This window comes from Suncus etruscus, chromosome 17, assembly GCF_024139225.1.
Source record: "Suncus etruscus isolate mSunEtr1 chromosome 17, mSunEtr1.pri.cur, whole genome shotgun sequence".
NCBI classification, from domain to species: domain Eukaryota; kingdom Metazoa; phylum Chordata; class Mammalia; order Eulipotyphla; family Soricidae; genus Suncus; species Suncus etruscus.
The window spans coordinates 31,017,604-31,026,697 of record NC_064864.1 but is presented as its reverse complement, the minus strand read 5'-3'; positions in this window follow the sequence as shown (position 1 = coordinate 31,026,697).

The window sequence follows — 9,094 nt, the reverse complement described above, 5'->3', positions numbered from 1 at the left end:
GAAAATGTTTGTTAACCTATAAATATTGAATTTGTAAATCTTTTTACTTGAATAAAAGCTTAAATTGGTTAAATGAAAAATTGATAACTTTATTTTACTTTTTTTGCTTTGTTTTTGGACCATACTCAGGAATACTCATGGGATACTTGTTGCTTGGGGTTGCTCCTGGCAGTACTTGGGAGACCTACAGTAATGGTGGTTGGTTTCACACCTCCTGAATGCAAAATGCATGTGCTCAAATGTTTACCTATTTGCTTGGCCCTAAATTATACCTTTATGTTAATCTACTTTATGCTTTTGGGCACGAACTCAGGACTTTACACATGTGTTCTTTCACCATGCCATGTATTTTTCCATTTAAAAATAATTATATTTAAACAATTTTATAATAAATAAAATTGGTGGGGTCAAGTGAGATGGCATGGAGGTAGGGTGTTTGCCTTGCATGCAGAAGGATGGTGGTTCGAATTCCAGCATCACATATGGTCCCCCAAGCCTGCCAGGAACAATTTCTGAGCACAGAACCAGGAGTAACCCCTGAGCTCTGCCAGGTATGACCTAAAAGCCAAAATAAGTAAATAAATAAATAAAATTGGTGATTCTACCTATTTATACTGATCATATAAATAAGTTTATGCTAAACATTAATTGTGATCATTTTTAATATTTGTATTCTAGGTTTTATGTTCTATTATAGAATAGATATAATGTATAACAATATTTTTGAGAAAATTTTATGCTATTTAAATGAAAATATTGAATATATGCCATATACATTTTTGGAATGATAAAAACTCTATAGTTTTTATGAGAAGCATGTTAACTTTTTATTAATATGCTTTATATTTAAGCACTGGGATTACAGAATTATTCATGATGGAATGTCAGTCATATATACCAACCAACCTTCACAAGTGCACATTTCTTACCATCAATGTACCCAGTTTTTTTACCCATCCTCCCCTCTGCATGTATCTGGAGCAGATAATTTAGATGTTTTTCTTTCTTTATTTTTTCAGTTCTGCACTGGGTCAATCACGCACAAGGCAAATGCCCTACCGCTGCGCCAATGCTCCGGCCTCTAAATTAAAAATATAAATATACATCATAGGTTTTCTTTTCTTTTCTTTTTAAATTATCTTTATTTAAACACCATGATTACAAAAATGATTGTAGTTGTATGATTAGTCATATAAAGAACACCCCCCTTCACCGGTGCAAGGTTCCCACCACCAATATAGGTTTTATTTTCACATAACTCTTTTGAATTTTTACCCCCACCATATGTAGAGTGTTACTGAAGTTTTGATAAGTTCAGATTCATTACTCAAATATTACATTAGTGACTTTTTGTATTGGGAAGTCTCAAAACATCTACTGCTAAATAGAAAAAAAAAGCTTCATTTGGTATGTAACTTTCCTGAAACCTAGTAAAAAGTCTTTTTATTTTTCCTATTCTTTCTTAGTTCCAAGTGATTGAAGCTAAAAATTTGGAAACTCATTTTATAATATATCAGAATTTAGATGCAAAATAATTATGTATTGTAAATGTTAAAGTCTTTTTGAGTAGGCAAATTATGACCACACACCAAATGTGACCTTTTGCCTGTTTTTGTAGATAAAACTGTCCATTTGTTTACAATTGTCTATGCCGCTTTTGTGCTATAATGGTAATGACCTAAAAGTTAGTATTGAGAGACAGCATATCAGCCAATAAAGTAAAGAACAATCATCATTAGGCCCTTTAAAGAAAAAAAAATCTTTCAACTTCTTATCTATTTTTGCTAGGAAAAATATGCAAGCCACAGGAAACTATTTTAAGTAACATATATAATACTTAATATCAACCTTCACAAGAATTTTATTGATTTTATTCTAATTAGTAAAATAAATGCATGAAAAAAATTAAAAATTTTTGAAGTATTTTTATTGTTTGTTGTAAGTATGAGTGTAGTTTTAAATCTTCATAAGTAAATATGTAACTGTCAATCGTTCTCTATTTTTATAAATGTATTGACCACATCAAGAATTAGATTTAACAGGCACATGTATCTTACATATTTATTATATGCTAATATTTCATTGTAATAATAATTTTATATGTATTTCAAATCTAGAGCTTCAGAAAACATGAAGCTATAACATAAAACTGGAAATGTTTAATTTTACAATAATAGTTTAAATTTTTAATATTTCCCTTAGTAATTATAGAATTAGAAAATTGCTAAGAATATATAATATTAATAATAATAATATATAATGCTGAGGAGATAGTATGTTAATGCATGTCACTGACCTGGGTTTGATCTTCAGAGTCCCATATGGTTTCCCCCTTCCAAGCACCATCAGGAGTTATCCCTGAACACAGAGACAGAAATAATCCTCGAGCATTACTGAATGTTATATATAGGTTTGACTGCCCAAACCAATATATATACACATATATAATATTTAACACAACCAACTCGACCTAATTGAAACTAAGCATGGCACAAAGTTAGCAGAATACACATTCTTTCCAAGTACACATAGAAGTGTCACACAGGGAGATTAAATTTGCATAATAAATAAATAAAGCTTACTATTTAAGTGAGAAACTATACATGTATGGATTCACTGGAAACCAAAACATACTTTAAAAGCTGTAAAATATTTAGTAATTAAACAGTGTACCTCTCAGTGAATAACCAGTAGACCAAAGGAGGGGAAAACGAGAGGGAAGGAGATCACGTGAAATACAAATTAAAACATAATATCACAACTTGTAGATTACAGTAATTAAGTGTAAGCATAAAGTTATATTCTTGTTTTGACCCAGGCTGAATCTGCTGTGTCTGTCACACCTGCAAGTGGCTCTACAAGCTATGATGTTAAAATGATTGGATGCTGATGAGGGTTCCTGGGTAACTTACGTGAATTGGGGAGAAGAGAGGTGGTAGCCCCTCAGAAGAAAATCTACTGCTTTCTCTCTACCTACTTCTGCTACCTGTGAATGGCTGGATGAGGAGATCTAGGACTGTGGTCTTGTGCTTTGCAAGAATGGAAAAATCAGTTCTAGACTCTAATCAGGCATTCAGGTCCTTAGCTTTTCTCTCAGAAAAGAGTTTCAAGAGGAAATGAACAGTGAAATAAACAGGTTTAATATAGAAATTCTGAGGAAGGGAAGGGAGAGGATGAGGGAGAGAGAGAAGAGAGAAGAGAGAAATGCACTCAAAAGAGCACAAGGCAGAGAGAGTAGAGTCCTGGTGCACATCCCAGCGTGAAAGTATGTAAGCAAAGGTGCACATATCAAGAAGGACTGTGGGTGACATGTGTTTGGGTACTTGGGACATGTGTGTGCCTCCTGTTTTTAAGTTGGCTTTACATGGGACCTTTTACCTAGGTAAGAGTACTGTTGTTATGGTTGCCAGAGGGAAGTTTGGGGCATCATTTATTGTCTTTCTTGATATTCCTTTCTTGATCTTGTTTATGCTGGATATTCTCTTGGTAGTGGGTCTAGGCTTTTAGGCCTGTTGTGGCACCAGGTGAGACTCTTATCAATGACAAAATAATTCCTCTAAATCTCTTGATTTTATTATGTCTCAAGAATTCATAGCTGTGGGTGGGACTTTCCTTATCTGTCTGCCTCAACCTGTCTCACCTCAACTCCAGACCTTATACCCAGATTTGAGGGAATATTTGACTTATTATGTTTGAAGGCATGGAAATGGATGAGATCCTCAAATAAATGGAAATGGGGGTCCAAGAGAGTGATATGGACTGCCAACATTCAATCTAAGAGCCACCTTTTTCTCAAAGCCTCCTAAAACTCATTCCTCTTCCCTTTGATTCCTTTACCAGCATGTTTTCAATTTTCCTCTTTCCTATAAATTTCTCTTTTGATATGTAAAAGCCCGTCAAGATTACATAACCTTCTTCATCCTGGTACTGAGAATTGGTTGAATAAAGAAAGAGGAGGGGCCGGAGAGATAGCATGGAGTAAGGCGTTTGCCTCTCATGAGAAGGTTAGTGGTTCGGATTCTGGCGTCCCATATGGTCCCCTGATTCTGCCAGGAGTAGCCCCTGAACACTGGCGGTGTGACCCAAAAACAAAACAAAACAAAACAAAAGAGGAACTCTGGATTTGGGCGCTAGGGAGAATCCATGAGAAGCCACTGATTCCATTACTCTCTCCTGACTGTCTTGGCTTTTTATTTCTTTGTCACTACCCTACTTCTTTAGACTTCTCTGGAAGGGGTTTAGAAACATGGTGCTTCAGGTGACCTCACAAACTGTAGGGGTTTTATTTTACAACCAGTACTTATTTCTGTGGTAAGTTATTTATAACATGAGCCATAAGATAGACAAAATAAATATAATTTACTAAAAAGTACAGTAAGATCATTTGAGGACAACATAAAAGGGTGGTTACTTGTCTACTTCAAATACCTTATATGAATATATGACAAATGCCACCATTTTTTAATGACTAAGAGAATTGAAGCATTATAGTTGCTATCTAATATAAAATTTAGCCATCCAAGATTTTTCTTCTAGATTAGATAGATTTTCACACTGAAGATAAGCTGTTGTCCAACACCAATCAGTGCCTTTGACCTGGGTGGGGGATATGTTAGTCACAGAGAATAAGACAAAATATTAGGAGGCAGATTCACTCTTTTCTCAAATGAAATGTTAACTGAGCTATGAAAGATTATGGGTACACTGGACCAAACAGCAGAAAGTTGGCCATCTTAGAAGGTAAGAATGGTCCAAGTCCTCATTTCTGCCAAAGTCAGGCTTGCTGCCTCTAAACCCAGAATCACCATTTTTGTGATGGCCCTGCCTCTTCATTGACCCTCTACAATTCCATGCTCGGACACTAATCTGACCACATTTGGGTATGCCAATTTGGGAGCAGATATCACCAGGGATTTTGGGGGTGAATTCAGGCAATCTCCCCTGTTTTTTCCTTTTTGGGGGAAGCTGAGCAGCTGTAACCACACCCACATATGTTTGAATCAGGCCAGCTCTATAGACTTACTCTTTTCTCAAAAAAGATGTAAAACCAAGCCAAGAAAGATTATGGGTACTTACTATTATGTGGTAGCTGATCTGACCACACTTCAAGGTATGCCAGTTTTGCAGCTGATATCACCAGGGTTTCGGGGAGCAAGTGTGGGCACCCTTCTCCTATAGCTTTCTTATTCCAGGAGGCCTGTCAGCTTAGTGATGCCCCTAAAAGTTGTTTTATCAGTAATAGTGCTTTAAATTTATAGACAATTTTATTTGTTTCATGCTGTCATCTATAAAGGAACAACCAATTTAACAGAATGGACAGCTAACACCAAGAGCTTACTAATAAACCATATTATTAATATTACTAATATTACTAATAAGCCATATTATTAACCATTAATGACTTCATTGGAGATGCAATAATTTTCACAAATGTGCTTGCTGCTCTTTTACTGTCTGTCTTTTGAATTTTTTTTCTTTTTTCAATAACTTTGCTTTCACTTATCTGGAAACAAATATATTATTTAGCTATCCATCCACCCATACATAAATATATTATTTAGCTAAAATAACATAATTATGTAATATAAATAATTTATCATATATCAATAATAGAAGTAATTTAGTAAAATTATTTAGTCAACTATGTCAACTATGATGTATTTTCTTTAAATAAAAATAAAAAGGGAAAGGATTATGTTTGGGAATGGAGAGGAGGAGAAAAGGACATTATTAAATTTTTGATTACTAAAAACTGTAAGGTGGCAATCACACATCGAATATCCAAATTTCGGGCTCACGCGAGTCATCTCACAATAGTTCCCGCACCTGCACTAGGTTTTCAACAGGTAAGCCATTATTTTAATTGACAGAGACATGAAGGGCAGTAAGAACATCAACTTTCAATAAGTTTTTAACAACAGAGGCTTAAGAATAACTATGACAATTTCCTATTGTATTTTTTTTCCCATTATACTTATTAGATGCCAAAGAGTCTTATTCCATGCTTGCCTCAAATGTTTGTTTTCTTCCTTGCTATTTTTTATTTTAAATGTATTTAAAGTACTGTGATTTACAGAGCTGCTCACAATGCAATTATTTCTAGCATTCAATGATCCAACACCAATCTCATCAACATTGCTCAGGAATTACTCCTAGTTCCTCCCTTGGGAATCACTCCTAGTGATGTTGGGGGGGATCACATGGGTTTTTGAGTTGGTTTTTGGGTGGACCATGTATAGTATAGCCTTACCTGCTGTACTGTCTCTCCAGCTCCTCTTGTTTATTTTTTAACAGTTAAAAGTTGTTCATAATTTTCAGTCATAAATGTACAACACCCTTCACCAGTGCACATTCCTATGCTACCAATGTCTTCAACTATTCAGGTATCATTTATATCACTTTATCTCCTTTCAGCACCCAGTTTTGTCTAGTGATTATTTCCAACTACCATTGCCATAGTGGTCCTTTCTCAGCTCTAACTTTACTCCTCCAGGTTCCTACTATATATTTTTTTGGTTTTATTTTGATTTCGGTTTTAGTTTTGATTCACCTCAATGATGCTCAAGAGTTAATCCTGGCTCTGCACTCAGGAATCACTCTTGATGGTGCTCAGGGGACTATATGGGATGCCAGGGATTGAATCTGGGTCGACCATGTGCAAGGTAAATGCTCTACCCACTGTACTACCACTTCAGCTTCCAGCTTTCTACTGTGGAATAGTCCTCCTGGGCTTGGTCTCTGTTATCTTTGGATATTGTTACCATACTGTCTTTTTTTATACCCCTCAAATGAGTTTGATATTTTATGCATATCTTGTCCTGACTCATTTCACTTGTTATCCATCCATGTTTAAGCATGATAGTCATATAATATTTCATTATGTAAATGTACCATAGTTTCTTTAGCCACTCATCCGTTCTCAGGCACTTGGGTTGTCTCCAGATTTTGGCTATTGTAAATAGTGCTGCAATGAACATAGGTATGCAGAAGCCTTTTTTTTTTTTTTGCTTGGTGCATATTTGGTAATCCTTTGTATTCTGAGACCTAAATTATTTTACTGGGAAAGTATCCCAACCTTGAGGTTTGTTGTGAGAGGAGATACTTCCCACAAACTGTAAAATCAAAAGTGAAGAGAACAGAATAGTAGGAGTGTAAGAGAGTAGTAGTAGAATACAGAGTACATAAGAAACTGCACATAAGCTCAGAGAGAGAATTAATAAAAAAAACTTTCTGAATAAACTAGACATTTAAGAAAAGTAAATTCATATAAAATCAGTAAGAAATCATCTATCCAGAAAGACAGTATAGCAGGTAAGTTGCTTGTCTTGCATGAGGCTGACTAAGGTTCAATACCTGTCATCCTACATGGTCTCCTAAGCCTGCCAGGAATGATGCCTGATTGCAGAATTCTGAGTGATGGTGGATGTGCCCGTCCCCTACCCACCCCCCCAATTAAAAAAAAAAGTCTTGTGGTTAAATCTCTGTCAGTATGAAGAAAAAAAAAACCTTAAGAAAGTTAATAGTATTTCCACAGACAATACAGATATCCTAGAAAGTCATGCCTAAACAGCCTATTTTGAGGGAAATTGATGGAAATCTGGGAATATGAGGGAAACTGGCAGAGATGAATGGGCATAAGCATGAGGAAGCTGATGAAGAATTTCGAGTATAAGAAAGGACCAACTCACCAGAGGAAAAAGTGAAACAAAACAGTTCAATGCAAAAACCACTCGTTCTTCAAAACCAAATCAGCCTTAACTGCAATTTATTTTGTGCAAACTCGCTTGCATGCCTGCTTGCTTCTGCATTTGAAAATAAAATATGGAGTAGACTCTCTTTTCGGGGATACCTCTTGGTCCAGATGAATAAATTCCTTTCTCTTCTGGGCACCTTGGGCTGCAATTGCAATTTCTAGAACTTTCTCTAACATTCCTGGAGGCCTTAGAGATTGACTAACTATAACCTCAACAATATGATACATGGTCTTTTAAGTAACGAATTTATATATAGATTAAAAAGAAAATTCATGAAATTGGTTCTGACTCAAAGGAAGAAAAGGCAACTAACAAGAACACTAACTATGGGATTGAGAAAATCTAAAGCAAACTGGTTCAAGGTTTGCAGTCTGGGAAATATGACAAGATGTTCCCAGGAAAGATCACCCTGCTTTAACATTTACCCTTAAGTCCAGAGAGATCTTTAAGCTTAATTAATGTAAGTTTTAGATAAAAGGAATCTGTGTAGTTCTTACTGTGGCTATACAAAATGACTGGCAATATTTGTCAGAAGTAATTTTTTTTTTTTTTGGTTTTTGGCCCACACCCGGCAGTGCTCAGGGGTTACTCCTGGCTGTCTGCTCAGAAATAGCTCCTGGCAGGCACGGGGGACCATATGGGACACCTGGATTCGAACCAACCATCTTTGGTCCTAGATCAGCTGCTTGCAAGGCAAACGCTGCTGTGCTATCTCTCTGGGCCCATTTGTCAGAAGTAAATTTAACCCACAACTATGATTATTTGTAGATACTAGTAAGGGTAAAGGAAAAAAGTGTATCTTGTTAATTTGCCTTCTATATAAATTAGATCCAAGCCCTATAGAAATAATCGAACAATTGTAGTAGGGTGGATTTTAATATGGATAATTCAAATGAAATTTTATTGATGATAATCACTTATTGGGGTCAGCATCCTTTAAGACATAAAAAGCCACTTTGACTTGTTTCCGAAGGGGGAGAAAAAAACCTAGGAGCTGCAACCAAAGGAAAACCCTGGGAGCCGCAAAACCATAGCGACATTTAAAACAATTATAGCACTGCATACAGTGTTTCTTACCTTAATGCTATTTACAGGATCGTGCAGTTAGCTGTCGATCTGAATAAAAAAAAAGAACTTTTTCACTTAACAATGTAAAACATATATTTGTGAAAATTAATAGCCATCAAATTATTTAAGTGATACCACTCCCTGATCCTTGTTATTGGCCCTGATTTCTGAACCACGACAAAGGTTCAAAACAGCCACATTTGGCTCTGGAGACATGGGTTGCCGACCCCTGCCTAGTTCATGATAGGAAGCTGAAGGTTCATCAGATATGT